General features: G+C 49.0%; 1 protein-coding gene across 1 annotated transcript in view; it reads left to right on the top strand.

Annotated features, from left to right (window-relative positions):
- Positions 1-20157, top strand: part of LOC138246960 (polycystin-2-like protein 2) — a 719546-nt gene that overhangs the window by 426515 nt on the left and 272874 nt on the right. The gene's annotated exons all lie outside the window — the stretch shown is intronic.

Genomic DNA, 20157 nt, shown 5'->3' with positions numbered 1-20157 from the left:
ACAAAGGTCCAGTCACAAAAATGTAGCTGCAATTTCTGTTTTTGCGACCTGTGAAGAATTTTATGAAGCAACGTATGTTCAAATAAGTTGACTCGTAAAATTCTGAATCAGACTGGATCACATTCCGACCCACCTCAGTATTGATGAGGTAAGTCACTAATTGCCACTTACTCCAATTGATGGCCATCACATTGTTGGTGGCCAGCTAGGATCAGCAAACCAAGTCTGTGATTCACCTCTGAATAAGGTAAACTTTTTTTATGTGCAGCTAATTTTTTTTAAAGGAAACAGGGTTGTATTTAAGTTTCTTTGAGAGTTGGCAGTCGTCATGTGGATAACTGCCTACTCACTAACAAACTTTTTTTTAACATTCACAAAGGGGAAGGGACCCCAATAGACTCTTTTCCATTTTGTGAATAAGTTACCACCTACTAGGAGGAGTCAATAACTTTTCAGTTGTTTGTGGCCAGATTTGGGGTCACAAACCAGTACCTCTGTGCGCTGGTAGGTGGTGCTGTGTGGATCATCACTGGCACTGTTTTACTCAGGAAATTATGTACAAAGCCTATATAAGCACCACTCCTGTGTGCTGATGTCTGTTTCTTTATTTCTGCACCACCAAATAGGCTTTAAACCCTGTGAGGTCTGTCACAAACAAATGTCTGTGACAGATGCTTATCAGATTTTCTGAGGTGCCTGGAGTCGAGTCACAACTCTGAGGCCTGCAGTGACTGTGCATTGATCAACCTAAAGGCCGCCAGGTGAAACTCTATATCGCTAAGCACAAGAAGACTGCAAGGAGACCAGCCAAGAGTTCAGTCCCAGACCCCTTCCAGATGCAGGAGTCACAAGAGTTGTTCTAGAGGCTGATTTTCGGGTAAGTTGAAGAAAATGCACAAGAAATCTAAGTGAGACTGGGCAACTTCCTGCCACTCACATTCTTCTGAGAAGGTGCAGGGGTGGCACCTTATATCTCAACCTTGCTCCCAAAGTTGATAAAGTCTAATCCTATCCCACAAGTTGTTCCGGCACAGCCTGAGTGTACGGGACCGTCCCCAACTCTGAAACAGATCGAGTGATCCGTAAGGCCATGCTGCAACACTTTGGATCCTTTTCATCTCTGTCTGGTGTGCCTTTGGGCCCCAAAGACGCTGAAAGACAAGATATCTGATGTACTCTGTGAGTCAGTGCCGGTTCAATGTCGACTGACGATGCGCCTACCACTCTTAAGGCACTACTTTCTACATTTGACATGCCGCCTCCACAAGGGAGAACAGGTGCCCTACATTCCCTATTTGTCACGGATTCTGGCAATGATTACGATGTGGGTGATGAGATTGGGCAGTCGTACCATGAAGAGAACTGGTGTGATTTTTTTTGTATTTTGTTTTATTGGTTTACTATAAGAGCAATAAAACATTACAGAATAAGCTGTCAATATATTCTGTATGTCATCCCCATATCTAGGGGGAAACAAATGTACCAATAGAGCAAAAGGCAAAAAAAAAAAAAACTCAATGGGAGCACAAATAATAGAATTGGCATGATGATTTTGTGCGATCGCGATGATAGTACAAACCCTAGGGAGGTAAGTAATAGTTAACCGTATTGCAGGCATGTATTTGTTGAGCATTCCACACTTAACAATTATCAGATCAATAGCTGCAAGTGGGTCAACAGTATTCATGACCATACTTACTAAGGAGGACACCCCACCGTTCATGATTCGTATGTAGGATGCCATGAAGGAGTACCGGGAGACAGTATTCGCGGTAACAGGGTCAAGACACTCAGTCCATCGACAGACAATTTCTTGGTGGGCCCATCTCCGAGTCTTTCCTCCTATACTGCTGTATACCCTACCATGAAAGCCTCAATGGCGTAAACATAACATTCAGGGAGGGTGGTCATCATTTTTTACCTCGATCCTCCCAACATATTTGTCCCAGCAGTTTCCTCCCCCTCAGCCCTCTGTCATGCCTTGAGAACGCATTCACATGAGAAACTTTGGTTCAGCGCGAGCCCATGTCAAAAGCCATCCATTGTATGGCAATGTGATGTTAAAACAGGATAAACACCAGGTCTATAAATGTATGCATGTACTTGTCCGCCTTCATCCTGGGGCGAATCTGTTAGAAATGGGATCTCTGGTTGGCAGTCAGTTTGCACTCTGTCCAAGCAGGGACCTCACTCTATTCAGGGAAGGGAGATACACACCTAGGATAACCCCTGCCCACCCCCTTGGCACCTTGGCACAAGGAGCCAGGCTTATCTCATAGGTAATGTGTAAAGTATTTGGACCGACACACACAGTAACATAGTGAAAACACCACAAAAGGACTCCACACCAGTTAAGAACATAAGCCAACATTTATCTAAATCAAATAAGACCAAAATGACAAACATCCAACATGCACAAGTAAAGATATGAATTTTTAAAGTAAAGAGAGTCTTAAGCCACAGAAATCAATGGATGCGTTGTTTTAGCCCGAAGTACCTGGTATGCGTAAAAAATTAAAGCTGCACGGGCGAGTGATGCGTCGGAAAAGCAAGCAATGTGTTGATTCCTTTCTCGCAAGTGAGGCCGTGTGGCGATTCTTTCTGTAAGGGGCAAGCACTGTATTGATTCTTTCCTTGCAGGACGAGATGTGTCGATTTCCGGACAAACAGCCTCAGGTCTTCAAGGTGATGTTGTACGTTTTGACGCCCAGAGACGTTGCACAAAAAATACGGACTCACGGCAGCCATGAATCTGTGCTGAGCTGGTGATGCATCGATTTTGCCGGCGAAGCGTCGGTTTTTCAGCCACGGTGCAGGTTCTGGATTTTCACCTAGGGTTTACTAGCTTCTCCTTTCAAGGGCCCAGTGACTGGATGAAGCAGCACTTGGCAGGGTAGGGGTCTCAGTAAGAGAGTCCAGGTGCTGGCTGATTAAGTCTTTGATGACCCCAAGACTTCAGAACAGGGGGCAAGCTCAGCCCAGGCCCTCGGAGAATCTTCACAAGCAAGATATACAGCAAAGTCCAGTCTTTGTCCTCTTTAAGGCAGAAGCAGCAACTGTAGGCAAACCCAGCAAAGCATACACAGCAAAGGGGCAGTACCCCTCCTTCACCTCTTCCCCTTGGCAGGGGTTCCTCTTGATCCAGAAGTATTCTAAAAGTCTGGGGCTTGGGATCAACTACCTATGCTTATTTCTACCTTTGCAGTAGGTAAACATCAAAGGAAAGTCTCTGTTGTTCACAAGATCCTGCTTGCCCAGGCCTGGCCCAGGCACACTCCAGGGGGTTGGAGACTGCATTGTGTGAGGACAGGCACAGCCCTTTCAGGTGTAAGTGCCAGTTCCCCCCTCCCCCTCTCTAGCACAGGAGACTCATCAGGATATGCAGGACACGCCTCAGCTCCCTTTGTGTCACTGTCTAGGGAATTCACAAACAGCCAAACTGTCGGTCTAACCCAGACATGGATTCCACAGGCAGGCAGAGGCACAGAATGGTTAAGCAAGAAAATGACCACTTTCTAAAAGACTTGTAGGGGTATGACCTGTAAAACAGCGAGACTAGGCCTATCAAAATACACAAAAGAAACAAGAGCCAACACTGTAATTAACTTGAAAAAAGTAATTATTTACAATGAGAAGGCAAAACCAATTACCTCTCCCTAGCCTTAATACATAACGTTTATCCAGAACAATTTTAATTGAATAACATTTATTGCACACAGAAGAAGAAATACAAAAGTGAGAAATTAACTCATATAAAAAAAAATGTGAGCACTGCTCTCTAAATTGCACGAGGATCAAACAACTAAACCGCTGACCTGTATAATTCCTCGTAGCAGCTGCCATCTTGGATTTCGAGCAACAGCAGGGCTTGCTGAACAACTGTCTCAGAAGAGTATTTAGGTATGTTTGCTCATGTCTCCAATGTAGATATTTTCTCATTCTGACTACTTTGTGTCTCTTATTGAATTTAACTTGTTTTGAACTGACTCCTGTAAACACATTCCGGTCACTGACTCAACATCCCATGTAATTCCCTGAAAAATGTTCTGTGGCGATATATTGGGAGAGCAGCAAAAATTCAAAAGCCGAGGTAGTAGCATCATCTTGGTTATCACCACCCACCCTGCTGAGGACAGTAGTTGTGATGTCCAGAATGGGAAGAACCTACTGATTCCAGCAAGTGCCTTATTGATGTTTCCATCTCTAAGGTCACAGAGGTTGTGATATATCTGCACACCCAAATATCTTAAAGTGGTGTAGCACCAAGGTAAACGGCAGTCCAGGTGGATCCTCCACTCTGGCTCCAGAACTGGCACCAGCGGTTAAATGCAAGATTTGGCGCAATTCACTTTGAGACAAGGTAACTCACCTAAACACATAGAGGAAGTATCACAGACGTACACCAGCACACAGTCAGTGTACAAGGAGATAACATGGTACTTGCCCCGGTCCTGTAGCCCCCATTGTTGTGCCTGCAGATGTAGACTACATGTCAAAGGCCCCATGGCCAAGGCAAATATCAAAGGAGACAGTGGGCAGCCTTACCTTGTGCCTCTCTGGATATGAAAACTGTCAGAAATTGTAACACCTGTGCGCACTCTGGAAGTTGGATTCCCGGATATGGCACGGATCCAGCCCGTATACATAGGACCAAAGCCCATGTGTTCGAGAGAGGACATCAAGTAGTCCCACCCCTGGGTGCCAAAGGGCTTCTCTATATCCAATGACAAAGTACTCCATCCCCTATCCCCTATCCCCAGCCGGGTTGAGATCCACTACCCAGAGCAAACTACGGATTTTCAGGAAGGAGCTTTGGCCCATATAAACCCGGACTGATCCACATGCACCAAAATATCAATCACAGAGAGTAATCTATTGGCCAACACCTTCCCTAGCACTTTACAGTCAAGGTTCAAGACGGACAGCTGGTAGTAGGACCGGAAATCTAAGGGGTCACGCCCTGACTTAAGGAGGACCACAATTAATGCCTCCCTGAGAGATTGCAGCAACTGCCCCAGATGCCTGGCCTCGCTGAAGATCTCAAGAAGCTTTGGTGCCAGGGTTGATGCATATGTCGCATAATACACTACCAGGAGCCTGCCAGCGCCCTGAGTTTTATTATGAGCAATCTGTTTGATAGTAAGCTGGCTGTCCTCCAGGTGGAGGAGGGCCTACAGGTCCTCCATGTATATTATTGGTAGCCGAGGTAACAGCAGTTCACAGAGATAATCTCATATGTGTGCAGGTGAGGAGGCACTCTCTGACTAATACAATCTATGGTAGTACTCAATAAAGGCAGTGTTGATTACTGCCTGTGTATTAACCACGGTGCCAGTGGGAAGCCCCTGCAAGGCAAGTTCTCATTCACCATCCAAGCTAATAACCTACCAGATTGGTCTCCCTCCATCTGCCAGGTGGCCTGGTGTCACCTTTAATCATGCTTCTCTAGCTTCGCTTCTGATTCTTTCTGTTCCTTATGAAGGGAACACAGTTGGTCCAGCTCGCCAGGTCGGTGAACTGTCAACTCTTCAACACCCTCTCGCCCGTTCGATGGTGAGGAGTTCCAGGGTGAGGACCTTGTGAATCCTGCATGTTGCTCCCATTCAGTGACCACTCAGTACCACCTTGTGGGCATCCCATTCTGTTGCCCTAGATTTTGCTGTCTCTTTATTTAGCTCAAAGTAGGTGAGAACCTGCAGAGCTAGTGCCTCTTTAAAGGGCAGGTCCAGGAGGGCCTCTGTCTGAAGCCTCCAGGTTTGGATCTGGGACAGCGGCCTCCCCCAGTTGATCGTAATCAGTAGTGGACAGTGGTCCAACAGCGTAAGTGTCAAATACTCTGCTCCCCAATGTGCCCTCCCAGGGGTTCACTACAAAGAAAAAGGTCCAGCCGCATATGAATATTATGGACCGGGGAATAGAAGTATCAACTGCAGGGTGAAGCAAGCACCATGTGCTGTACAGACCATTGCGAGCCATCTGCTCCCTGAAATATTGTGGCATCTGTACACTCGCAGCCCTTGCAGAGAAGGAACAGAATGGTCTCTGTCTACATCCTGCACTCAATTATCAATTATAATCTCCACCTCCCAACCCAGGTGCCCGGAGCAAGAGTACTGAAGAATGCCGATTGACCAAAGTTTGAGGCATAAATTCCCACCATGGCGAAAGACAAACCAACCAAATGACCCTATAAGATTACAAACTGACCCAATTCATCAATCTTTTGAGAATTCACCACAAATGGGACACCTGAGGCTATCCATACTAGCACTCTCCTCGCATAGGCCGATGCTACAGTTCCATATACTCGTCCCCTCCATGTCGCCCTCACCTTACCTAACTCGCCTGGTATGAGGGCTGTTTCCTGTAAACTTGCAATGTGTATTTGTCGCCGCTTAATGTATGCATGCATTTTACAGTGCTTTGAGGTATTAGCCATTGTAGGAAGCTGGCTCTGTATGTACTATATCAAAATGAGACATAGGGGCACATTAAGACATTGGCAGTAAGTGCTGCCTACCGCCGCAGTGGCGGCCACCAAAAGACCGTCACAGCAGCTAACATCAGTCCGCCAAATAATGACCACAGCCAGATTTCTGCCACAAGAAGGGTGGAAATCCGGCTGTGTCCATTCTGGCAGATGGTGTTAAGGTGGAGGTCTGAGGCTGCTACCGCCATGGCTGTCGGTGTGGTATATTGGCAGGTTGGCTTCAGCCAACCTACCAATGTCATAATGTGGTGGTATGTACCGCTAGCCTGTTGATGGTGCTACGGCTACATTATCTCCGACCGCCGGGGTCATAATGACCGCCATAGTGTGCACAGAGTCCATGGGTTCCCCAGAGGCTTGACAGAGGCAAAAATAGATAATACTAATGCTCTATTTGTGGTAGTGTGGTCGAGCAGTTAGGCTTATCAGAGGGTAGTGTTAAGCATTTGTTGTACACACACAAGCAATAGGAGACACACACACTCAACTCCAGACCAATAGGATTTTATATAGAAATATATTTTTTGTTAATTTATTTCTAGAACCACAAGATTCAGTTTGGAGGTACGTACATAAAATGAAAGGTAATTTGCATATATATAATCAGGACTTTGAATAGAATCAACAATGTATACAGTTTTCTTTAAAATGGCAAAAAGCTATTTTAAAAGTGGACACACTGCAGTTTTCAACAGTTACTTGGGGAGGAAAAGATAGTACCGGTTTACAGGCAAGAATTCAACTTACAGTTCCTAACTCCAGGATTTAGGTAGTCCGTCGTTGGCGGGTCAAGTTAACCCCAGACACCCATCACCACAAACACGGGGTCAGTCGGGTGCAGAGGTCAAAGAGGAACCAAATTAACGTGGGCTCCTATGGATACAGGGGGTACTCGGAATCTGGTCAGCCAGCAGGTAAGTACCCGCGACTCGGAGGGCAGACCAGGGGGGCTGAGGGAGAGTACTGAATGGGTCCTAAGTAGACACCAAACACGCACCCTCAGTGGCACTAGGGTGGCCGGGTGCAGGGTGCAAACAGGGCGTCAGGTTTTCAATGCAACTCTATGAGCGGACCCCGGGGGTCACTCTGAGGCTGCAGATGAGGTCCAGGGGGGCTTCTCGGGCAAACCACCAGCTGGAGAGGGAGGAGGGCCGCCTGCTGGTCCATGCTGCACCGGGGATCAGGTTCTCCAAGGCCTGGGGGCTGCGGGTGCAGGGTGTTCTTTAGGCATCTGATATCTTCATCCGGAACTTGTGGTCACGGGGGTCGTCAGGATTCCCTCTGCAGGCATCGTCGTGGAGGTTTGGAGGGTCAACCCAGGGTAGGCTCTTGCTCCCAATCGCCTGGGAACCCTTTCTTGCTGGTGGACCACCTGGTCACGGGCTGTGGGTGTCGGGTGCACAGGGGTCACGACTCACCCTTCTGGAGTGAGGTGGGAGTCCCTAGCTGTAGGTTTCTTTTAGACAGAGCCACTGTCCTTGGGAGTTCATGGTCCTTTTGGGTGCAGGGCAGTCCTCTGGAGTTGGCAGAGGTCGCTGGGCCAGCTGGAGGCATCGCTGGCCTTTTTGCAGGATCTCTGAAGCAGGAGACAGGCTGGTAGGGCTGGGGCCAAAGCAGATGTCGTCTTCTTTCTTCTCTGCTGGGGTTTTCATTTTCGCAGTCCTTCTTCTTCTTCTAGGTCGCCAGGAATCTGGTGAGCTGGGTTCAGGGAGGCCCCTAAATCCTAGATTTAGGGGTGTGTTAAGGGTCAGAGGGCAGTAGCCAATGGCTACTGTCCCTGCGGGTGGGTACACCCTCCTTGTGCCTACTCCCTTTGGGGAGGGGGGCACATTCCTTTCCCTATTGGTCCATGTCCTCCAAACCAAGATGGAGGATTCTGCAGGGAGGGTGTCACCTCAGCTCTGGACATCTTAGGGGTGGTCCTGGCTGGGGTGGTCACTAATTTCCCTAATTTTCACGCTGGACTTGCTGCCAAAAGTGGGCTTTGTCGGGGGTGGGCATCTCCACTAGCTGGAGTGCTCTGGGGCACTGTAACCCGGGGCTTGAGCCTTTCAGGCTCATCACGAGATGTTACAGTTCCTGCAGGGGGAGTTGTGAAATACCTCCACCGAGGACAGGCTTTGTTTCTGCCCACAGAGCGCACAAAGATACTCACCCCATGTGGTCATAAACTTGTCTGAAAGTGGCAGGCTGGCACAGACCGGTCAGTCCTACAATAGCAGTTGGGCAAACATAGAGGGGGCATCTCTAAGATGCCCTCTTTGTGCATTTTTCAATAAATCCCACACTGGCATCAGCGTAGGTTTATTGTGCTTAGAAGTTTCATGCCAAACTTCCCAGTATTCAGTGAAGCCATTATGGTGCTGTGGAGTTCGTAATGACAAACCCCCAGACGATATACTCAATATGGCTACACTGCACTTACAATGTCTACAAATTGACTTAGACACTGTAGGGGCATATTGCTCATGCAGTTATGGCCTCACTCGTGGTATAGTGCACCCTGCCTTAGGGCTGTAAGGCCTACTAGAGAGGTGACTTAACTATGCCACAGGAAGTGGTTTGTGGGCACGGCACCCTGAGAGGGGTGCCATGTCGACTTTGCCTTTTTCTCTCCACCAGCACACACAAGCTGCCAGGAAGTGTGCATGTGCTGAGTGAGGGGTCCCCTGGGGTGGCATAATATATGCTGCAGCCCTGGTCACAGGGCCCTTGGTACCATGGGAAACTTTTACAAGGGACTTAACTGTGTGCCAGGGCTGTGCCAATTGTGGAAGCAAAGGTATAGTTTTAGGGAAAGAACACTGGTGCTGGGGCCTGGTTAGCAGGGTCCCAGCACACTTTCAATCAAAGTTGGCATCAACACTAGGCAAAACGTGGGGGTAACCATGCCACCAGTGGCACTTTTCTACAGCCATGCTTCACACAATCTATGTTAGCAATCTATAACGGGGAGCAGTGTCATGTATGATATCCCCATATGTGTGTGAATACCTTGTCCCTGTGGTCCGTACACCTGAGTAGCAAAAGCCATAATGGCATTCCAATCCACAGTAAGCCACGGTCATCCGCCTATTTTAGTGACCCTTGTAAAGTCATACAGCTGGTTCCATAAAGCATGAGCATCATAATCCAATTTGAGAAATTAAGAAGAAAAGACAAGGAAAGCAGAACAGTGTTGAACCCACCCTTTGCAGTAAAACAACTTGTCACCGACCTATACCACTCATACATATAACAAAAATACAGATCAGAAAAAACCCAACTAAGAAACCCTGCCCATTTCAGAAGCCGTACAGGGCATGGCACATTTATGAGAGCACATTTATGATAGCAGAGCTACGGCCAAGGTGCCTGCCATTATGCTTGTGGTAGCCAAGCTGGATCTGACTAATGTTCTCCCCCCAAGAGGCAGCCAAAAAAATGTGTAACTGATAGACAGTGAAAAAGAGGAACAAAAGGCCAATGGAAACATCAGATCAAGGGTTCTACCATTCTAGGCATCAAAACCAGTCCTCGAGCCATTGACTCATACGAGGTCCCCAAACTTCTTGCCACCAAGCTGAAGTCCGAGGGGTGCTGTTGATGTAACCCAGCAAATGGATTTTCCCAAGACGCAAAGCCTCTCCCACCGCTCGCGCTTGTTCCCTGGACACCTGTTCGAGAGTGGGGCGATGTGCAATTTACTTGCATCTTCTGCTTAGCTGTCAGCCACTCCTGTTCAGTCCGGATGTCTTTTGCAAACCTTTAGCATGTAGCCAGCTCCATACGTCCCTGGGGGAAGAAAAGAACTGAGTACGCACCATCCACAACTTTTAGCCTGGCCGGTTGCAGTAATGCATAATTCAAGGACAGTCCACATAGTTTTCACTAAACTGCAATATAGGAATTACATTTCTGTTTTACTTCCGCCGTGCAGTCCAGATACATCGTGATGATGATATTTTTATAGCGCCAGGGGCCTTTGGATCGTAACAGCTGTAAAACCAAGTTTCGTCCCTGTAATTTAGGAGGGGATCTATGACAAGTTGCAAACGGTCCCCAGGAGGTGGATGCCTGCCTGGTATGCATTGTGCCCGTTCCACTGAAAATAATTTTGGTACCTTGCCCTCCGGTACTATTGTCATCAGCCATTGCTCCAAGAACAGTTCCACATTAGGACCCTTACAGCGTTCAGGGAAGCCAAGAAAAAAAACATTATTCCGGCAAGAGAGACCCTTTGCATCTTCTGCCAAGCGTTGAATGGAAGTGACTTCCATCTGTAGCTGCTCTATTTGGGATTGGAGGGTCTGAAGGGTAGGCTGCATGGAGGTCAAAACCGATTCAGGCCTCTTTGCCAGCTTATGGTCATTCACCCTGAGCAGATTAGAATCTAATGGGAATGCATCAATCCTGGCCTTTTTGAATCGAAAATCGCTTTAAGGACCTTATGGAACTGAGCAGAGTGACTATGAAAAGTGGCGTTGAGGCAAATGTGCCCATCTTCAGATCCAGAGGTGCCACGAGAGGTGCAGTATCAGTAAGCTCCTGACTGAGTCTCAGCAACCTTGGGCCGAACCATGATGTATCAGGTGAGGAGTGTGAGAGCATTGAGCCAGCAGGTGTAGCAGGACCTCAGAGGGCACAACATCCCAGCTGTGGTCGAGCATTGAGATAATGAATAAGCTCCCACAGGTCACAAGTCCTGCCTAGAAACTCTCCACGTGCACCCCCACTCACCACGAGGTGCAAAGCAGGAAGGTTACACCTGGAAAAATACCAAACACACCAGGCAGGGAATCTGGCAATTTATTCATGTTCCTTATGCTGCCTTCCAACTTGCCAAAAGCCAGTAACCTGGGTTGCAGCATTCGGGCTAGTGTGGGCATAGGCAGTGGGAAACCAGGGTGCAAGTCACCAGGGAGTCCCCAGTTTTAATTGGAACAGCGAAGGAAGATGTTAGAGATGGAATAAGTGCCTGGGTTTGTTAATCATAGCACCCAACACAGCTCCCAGGAGACTGCCATCATATGGGACCCCAGAATCCTCGTAGTGCTCCAATGTACAGCCCTGGAGACAGTCACAAAACCGTGAATCCATTCAGTGATTTCCTCCACCATGTATTGGGCCCACATCTAAGGCCCCAAGCTGGTTTCTAAATTTGATGTAGCTGTAAAGACTCCAGTGATTATGTGCAAAACAAAAGGTTCTGCGTCACCTCAATTGTAAAATGCAAGGGGATATATCCAACTTCCTTTGCACCCATGCCAGTCAAGGTACAAGCTCAGGCTCATCAAGTCTCGGCCAGTATGTCAGTCAATGAGGTCAAATTGGTGTGCTCGCACTCTGTTTTTTGCCAAGCAGTGCACCTTCATTCACCGCTGGTACCGCATGACACAGGGCCACATACAGGCGCAGGCATCCGCTTCCAGTTTGGTCCCAAAGAATTCCGCCGCTCAAAGATCCTGACCACCTTCAGCATGTCTACTGCAGGTACAGGATCCCTCAGGGGCCGGGCTGAAGCAACCTGCATGCCTCAGAGCATTGCTCCCGGGAGGCAGATGGCCCTCGGGACACCCCCACCCTCTGAGGCACAGGCTCCGGTGCCTCCAGGCATTTAGAAGCTCTGCACACATGTGACAATGATTGGTGTGCTCTCTCCGCTTTGAATGCGGTCACAAACAGGGACCAGATTCCAGCAATGTCTGAAAGCGAGAACCGCCCTGTTGAGAAATGCAGTCAGGACTGTGACTGAGTGTGTCACAATACTAGGTCAATCCCACCCCTCCTCCAGAATGTAGGGAGTAAAAACAGTTTTGATCCAGATGATATTTTCAGGATTGTTGATGGGCCTGGGACGGAGCTCAACAAAGCACGTCCATCACGGTCTCCATCTTGGCCACACTTCCCTAACATGTATGGTGACCTAGAAAAAGCTAATGGTCTTAATACTTCCCCTAGGTCTGGGTTTCCCTCATCTCCTGGTCCAGCAACTTAAGAAAGCATTTCTCACCCTATGGCAATGCCTATGGTGGATGAAATTCTTGACCTCCAACTCCCCATTTGGAGCTGAAGAGCAATGTGCAGACACAAGTCTTCTAGCCAGGGCAAATATTCATTGAGCTCCTCGTTTAACTTTGTTGGGGGCTTCGGCAAGGCATTGCTTTGGCTCCTTTCAAGTGGCCAGATCACACAGCGTCACAACCCAGACCCCAGGAGAACCTACGTATTTATCTTAGTACGCCTCCCCTGAAAAGGTTGGTCATGTAGGCATCTACAAGACAGACAAACCAAAATACTTTTCCAACTACTCGCCTTGATAGAGAGTCATAGCAGGTTTAGGCTGTGGGGAAGAGAGTCTTCTCATACACCAGAATGGCTTCTATATAAATGAATGCGAGCTGCCTCCTGGGGCTCTGTTCCCATGCCCTTTGGAATTTAGGGACTCTAGTCCTACCAGGTGTTCCTGAAAAGCTCTGATGCGTCCTCACCCAGACTAAATGGGATGGTTGAGATTTAGCCAAGCTCATTATTTGTTGTGGCTTGGACACCACTGATTCCATCAAAGGGGGGCATTGGCACTGGTGTTGTAATTCGCTGCCATACTTGCCTGTGGTCAGCCAGTTTTTCAGGCAATGTCCAGCCATTCCTCAAGGACGTGCCCTTCGATGGGACTTGCCTTCTTGGGGACAAGCAGATTCAGCTCTGGAGCCATTAAAGAAAATTAGGACCACAGCACGCTCCCTAGGGCTTAACTGCCTCACCTCTCCAACTGCATCGGTCCTATTGCTTTTTTGCAGCTTCGGCACAGGTGTCCAGTACCTTCAGCCAATCCAGCCTCAACAAGGTGCCCAGCAGTTTAACACAATTGTGTCAACTTCTCCCGCTGCCTCACCTACCCAATTACTTTTAGTATGCTATAAGTGAAGCATGGCACTTGGAGGGAAGTAGCATCCGGTGATTCTTGCCCAGTTGGCTGGCCATAACTTCAGCCAGATGGGTCCTACAAATTATTCAGAAGTACTAGGCTCTACCTTTCCTTTTCACATCACTGCACCTTCCACCATCTCTAAAGTTACAAAGGACCATCTTTACCTTTTGCAGTACGAAGTGCATGTTCTTTTGGCCAAAGGGCTATCGAGAGGGAGCTCACGCCAGAAGCAGGATGTGGTTTTTATTGCTTTGACCCTCTGGTGCCCAAGAAGGATGAGGCCTTTCTAACTTAGCACCACAGCCTCTAAACTGCTTCATTCACAAGAAAAGGTCAAAATGCTCACACTGACCCAGGTCTTGTCTGCAATCGACCCCGGGGATTGGATGGTGGCGTTCAACCTGCATGATGCCTATTTCAGTATATCTGTCCTGCACTCCCATCTGTGCTCCCTGCCATTTCTGGTTGGGCAGGAGCATTTATAGTTCACAGTGTTCTACTTTGGTCTCATCATGCCCCTTGGGAAGTCAGGTTGGTCTCCTTCTCAGAAGATCTTCTGATTCAGGGTGCAATCTCAAGCTTTCAACTTTGGTTCTGAAGTCGATTCTGAGACTGCTGGGTCTGATAGCCTCCTGAATACTGCTGGTCAAGCACACCAGGAGGCATATGCTGGCTCTGCAGTGAGATCTGAACTCTCAGTGAGCCCAACTTCATGGGGTCCTCTCCTACCACATTTAGATTTCGGAGGAGACTGCAAAAGATCTGCAGTGGTTGTTTGAGGACCACAATTAGGTCAGCCCCAAACCTGTGTCCCTTCCCCACCCAGAGCTGACAGTGGTGACCGATGCATTGCTTCTGGGATAGGGTGGCCATCCAGGAGAAGCGGAAATCAGAGTCCTCTGTTCTCTGGCAAAGTCCCATCTTCATATCATCCATCTTGACATTGATTTTTTTTTCGTTTATCAGGGTACAGGCGCTCACATACAACATCACCACCATGTGGTATTGCAGCAGTCAGGCCAGGGTGTGGTCATGGACCCTGTGCCAGGTGGCACTGGTCCTCGGCAATGGCTGGACCTTCACAGAGTTTTCCTGGAAGTGAACCACCTGGCAGGATTATTGAACACTAGGATAGGCGAGCTCAGCCTTTGGGGCTAAGCGGTTCACGAGTAGCAAATAACACCAGGGGGTGGCACAAGGTCTCTTCCTTGAATGAGAAACCCTGGCTTGATCTATTCACAACTGAGAAGGTGTGATATCAACACTTCTGTACGTTGGAGTTTCCAAGGTATCACTTGCTCAGAGACATGTTCCGCTTTGAGTGGAACTTGGGACTGCTGTATGCCTTTCCATTGATAATACCTATAAGAAATGGGGTCTCTCGTTGGCAGAGGTATACACCTTTGTCCAAGTACGGATCACAATCTTAGGGTAAGTCACACACAATCCAAATTATTCTGTGCCCATCCTATGGTAGTTTGGCACAGAGCAGTCAAGCTTAACGTAGAAGGCAATGTGTAAAGTATTTGTGCGATAGATCATGGAATAACACAGTGAGAACACCACAAAATTACACCACACAGGTTTAGAAAAATATAGGATATTTATCTGATTAAACTAAGGTCAAAACGATCAAGTTTTGATAAGCACAAGTTGAAATATCACTTTTGTAACGATAAGTCTTTAGTTCTTAAAAGCAACAATTGTCTCTTACAAGCACAAAGTACCTACTTTGCGTCAAAATTACACGCACGAAGACTGCAAAGGAGGAGATGCGTGGAAAAAGGCAGGTGTGCGTCGGATTTCCAGACGCACACAGATGATGCGTCGATTAACCTCCATGCAGCAAGGACTTTGTGTCGAATTCCGGCACACAGGCTTGAATCCGTTTTGCGAGGTGGGGTCTTTTGATGCCCAGGGACTATGCATGGAAATCCTGGGCGTGCAGGGGGAAGTCACAGGTGCTGCGTCAATCCGGTGGGCAAAACAGTGAAATTTCTGCTGCACAGCAGGCGCTGTGTCGACTCTTCTCGCAGGAAGTCAGGCTGCGCCATTCCGGCCTGACGAGGCGTCGATCCAGTGGACTGTGTGTCGAAGTTCCAGACGCAACGCTGGTGCTTTGTCGATCTCCACTCCGGGAGCCAGGCTGCATCGTTCCGGTTCTGTGATGCGGTGATTATTTCACTGCTATGAAGGCTGTGCGTCGATTCTGGCAGGCTGTACGTCAATTTTCACTGCACTAGGAATTTCTTTGCAGAGATGAAGTCATTTTGGCCCTGAGACTTCAGGAAACAGGAGGCAAGCTCACTCAATCCAAGCCCTTAGAGATCACTTCTCAGCAGAGCCAGAGGTCAGCAAGGCAGCAGGGCAACGGCAAGGCAGCAGTCCTTTACAGCAAAGCAGTCCAGGTGAGTCCTTTGGGCAGCCAGGCAGCTTTTCTTGGCAGATTGCAGGTTCTGGTGCAGAGTGTCTTTCCCAAGAAGTGTCTAAGTTGGTTGGGGCAGGGAGCCAGTTTATATACCCAAAAGTGCCTTTGAAATGGGGGATACTTCAAAGACTGGTTTTGAAGTGCACAAGGTCACCTTTAAGTACAACCCTGACTGCCAGGGTCCCAGTAGGAGGGCAGGCCACTGTCCCTTGAAATGTAAGTGCCAGGCCCTCCACCCTTCCAGCCCAAGAAGACCCATTCAGTGTGCAGATGTGAGCAGTTCCGACTGAGCACCCTGTGTTTGTGGTTGTCTGGGTGAAATGCACAAGGGAGCTGTCAATCAGCCCAGACATGGATTGGAGACAGGCAGTAAGGCACAGAAGGATTTTAAGTGCAGAGAAATGCTCACTTTCAAAAAAGTGGCATTTCTAAAATAGTAATATAAAATTCAATCTCACCAGTCAGCGCAATTTTGTATTACTATTCTGGCCCTACTAAATATGACCTGTCTACTCCTTTCTGATCAGAATCTACCACTCAAACAGTATATGAGGGTAGCACAAATGTTAGCCTATGAAAGGAGAAGGCCTCATAGCAGTGGAAAACAAATTTAGGAGTTTTCCACTACCAGGACAAATAAAACACATAGGTATATGTCCTGCCTTTTATCTACACAGCACCCTGCCCTATGGGTTACCTCGGGCCTACCTTAGGGGTGGCGTATATGTAGAAAAAGGGGAGTGTAAGGCTTGGTAAGTATTGTTAAATGACAAGTCGAAGTGGCAGTGAAATTGCACACAATCAGTGCTGCAGGCCCACTAGTAGCATTTAATTTACAGGCACTGGGCACATGCAGTGCACTTTACTAGGGACTTACAAGTAAATTAAATATGTCATTTGGGTAGGAGCCAATGTCCCCATGTTTCAAGGGAGAGAGCTTATGCACTTTAGAACTAGGTAGCAGTGGTAAAGGGCACAGAGTCCTAAAACCAGCAAACAAAGGGGGTCATTCTGACCCTGGCGGTAATTACCGCCATGGCGGAGGTCGGCGGTAGCACCGCCAACAGGCTGGCGGTGCACCGCTGGGCATTCTGACCGCGGCGGTTCAGCCGCGGCCAGAAACGGAAAGTCGGCGGTGTACCGCCGACTTCCCGCTGCCCTTGAGAATCCTCCATGACGGCGGAGCGCGCTCCGCCGCCATGGGGATTCTGACACCCCCTACCGCCATCCGGTTCCTGGCGGTTCTCCCGCCAGGAACAGGATGGCGGTAGGGGGTGCCGCGGGGCCCCTGGGGGCCCCACGAAGAATTTCAGTGTCTGCTTTGCAGGCACTGAAATTCGCGACGGGTGCAACTGCACCCGTCGCACCTTCCCACTCCGCCGGCTCCATTCTGAGCCGGCATCCTCGTGGGAAGGGTGTTTCCCGCTGGGCTGGCGGGCGGACTTTTGGCGGTCGCCCGCCGGCCCAGTGGGAAAGCCAGAATGACCGCCGCGGTCTTTCGGTGGGAACCGCTTGGCGGGCGGCGACCGCCGTCCGCCGCGGTCAGAATCACCCCCAAAGTGTCAATAAGTGGAGGAAGGCAGGCAAAAAGTCAGGGTGACCACCCTAAGGCATTCAGGTCTAACATGTGTCCCCCCCCAGCTGAAAGTGGGGAGAGCTACCTAACCCCTTGGCAGTTCTCATCGCTAAGGTTGAAGGATCTGAAGAGACTATCAGCATTGTCGTGGTCAGTCACCGGGCGATGCTCCACCATAAAGTCCATCCCCTGTATGGAAATGGATCACCTCAAGAGTTTAGGATTTTCACCCCTCATCTGCATGAGCCATCTGAGGGGACTGTGGTCTGTCTGAACCCAGAAGTGAGTTCCAAACAGGTATGGTGTCAGCTTCTTCTGTGCCCAAACCACAGCAAATGCTTCTCTTTCAATGGCACTCTGTTCCTTTGGTAATAGTCTTCTGCTAATAAAGACTACTGGTTGGTCTAGGCCTTTCGCATTCAGCTGTGCTAGGACCACCCCTATGCCATGCTCTGAAGCGTCTGTCTGCACAGTGACTTCTTTGGAGTAGTCATGTGCCTTGAGCACAGGTGCCTTGCATATGGCTTCCTTCAGGGAGTCAAAGGCTTTCTGGCAAGCCTCTGTCCAATTCACCAACCTAGGTTGCTTTTTGGATGTGAGTTCGGTTAAGGGGCCACTATGGTGCCATAACCCTTAACAATTCTGCATTAATATCTGGTGAGTCCTAAGAAGGCTGTCACTTCTGTCTGGCTTCTGGGTGGTTGCCAGGCTACACCTTACTTGGTGTCCGAAGTACTCCACTGAACCCTGCCCAATCTAGCACTTACTGGCTTTGATGGTCAGGCCTGCCTGTTGCAGAGCCTGAAGCACCTCCTTGAGGTGGAGCAGGTATTCCTCCCAGCTAGAACTGTAGACGGCGATGTCCAGGTAGGCTGCGCAGAAGGCATCCTTGCCAGCTAGGACCCCGTTAACCAACCATTGGAAGGTAGAGGGGGCATTTTTCAGTCCAAAGGGCATTACTCTGAACTGGTAATCATACTCAGGAGTAGAAAAAGTAAATATTTATTTTGCCCCCTCAGTCAAGGCAATCTGCCAGTACCTTGATGTGAGCTCAAAGGTACTGAGGAACTTGGCAGCGCCTAGCCTGTCAGCTCGGGGGATGGGGCGAGCATCTGTCTTTGTGACAGAGATGAGACCCTGGTAGTCCACGCAAAACCTAAGCTCTGACTTGGCACCGGGAGTGAGAGCCTTGGGAACCAAAACCACTGGGTTGGACCAGGGACTGCTGGACTTCTCTATCACTCAAAGAGCCAGCATCTTGGCAACTTCCTCCTTGATGCTGCACCTCACCTTATCTGACACTGTAAATTGTATTCTTTACAGCAGGACTGTCTCCTGTGTCAATATCATGGACATACAAGTGTGTGAGTTCAGGGGTGAGGGAAACAGTGAAGAGAACTGCTCCAATAACTCGTAGCAGTCGCCTTTCTGATCTAGGGTCAGGGAGTCAGAGAGATTGACACCCTCCACTGACCCATCACCTTCCTTGGCAGAGAGGAGGTTGGGGAGAGGCTCACTCTACTCTTCCATACCCTCATCTGTCACCAGAAGCATGCTCATTTCAAACCTCTCAAACTGAGGCTTCACTCTGTTCTGATGAAGCACCCTGAGGGGGGTTTCTAGGGGACCTGAGGTCCACTAAGTAAGTGGCCTCCCCCTTCTGCTCCTTAATTTCGAATGGGCCAGCTCACCGGTTCTGTAGAGCTCTAGGCTCTACTGGTTCCATTACCCATATTTTGTCTCCAGGTGAGAATTCTACCAGGGTGGCCTTCTGGTCATACCATTGCTTCATCACCTCTTGACTGGCCTTGGGGTTGCTCTTGGCCTGCTTTCAGAAGCTTTGCATCTGGTTGCAGAGGGCCAGCGTATAATTGACCACATCCTGGGGGGGTTTCCTGGGAGCATTCTCTCCCCACTCTTTTACTATGCTTAGGTGTCCCATGACAAGGTACCCATAGAGAAGTGCAAAGGGGCTGAACCCCACCCCTTTCTGGGGCACCTCTTTATAAGCAAAGAGAGGGCATGGCAAGAGGACATCCCACTTACGCCTCATGGCCTCAGGTAGGCCTATGGTCATGCCTTTGAACCTTTCCACAAGCCAGTTGGATTGAGGATGGTAAGGGGTGGTCAACCAGTAGTTCACCCCACACGCATCCCACATGGACGTCCTGTACGCAGACATGAAGTTTGTGCCTCTGTCAGACACAATCTATTTTGGAAATCCCACACGGGTAAATATCCCCATTAGAGCTCTGGTCACCACCGGTGCAGTCACTGTCCTTAGAGGCATCACCTCTGGATAGCGGGTGGCATGGTCCACCAAAACCAGGATAAACCTGCTGCTTAGGGCAGTTTTGGGGTCAAAGGGACCAATGACGTTGATGCCCACCCTTTCAAAGGGGGTGCCAACGATGAGGAGTGGTATTAGGGGTCCTTTAGCCTTTTCCATGTCTTTCCGCTAGCCTGGCAGGTTGGGCAGGGCCCACAGAAAGCATCTGAGGCTACCTGCATTTGGGGCCAATAAATGTGGATGGCAAGCCTGGCGATGGTCTTGTCTTGCCCCAAATGTCCCACCAGGGGGGTGTTGTGAGTCAACCCCAGCAGGAAGACCAGGTAGCACTGGGGGACCACCAGCACATGTGCTGCCCCAGCTTCCGGTACTTTGGGCACACTGTAAAGGAGATCATTCTCCCAATAGATATGGTGATCACTAGAGGCTTCACTTGCTGCCTGGGCTGTGGCCTGTTGCCTCA

The sequence above is a fragment of the Pleurodeles waltl genome, chromosome 7 (assembly GCF_031143425.1).
Source record: "Pleurodeles waltl isolate 20211129_DDA chromosome 7, aPleWal1.hap1.20221129, whole genome shotgun sequence".
In the NCBI taxonomy this organism is placed as follows: Eukaryota; Metazoa; Chordata; class Amphibia; order Caudata; family Salamandridae; genus Pleurodeles; species Pleurodeles waltl.
The sequence above is the reverse complement of the archived record's forward strand: the minus strand, read 5'-3'. Positions and strand labels throughout refer to the sequence as shown.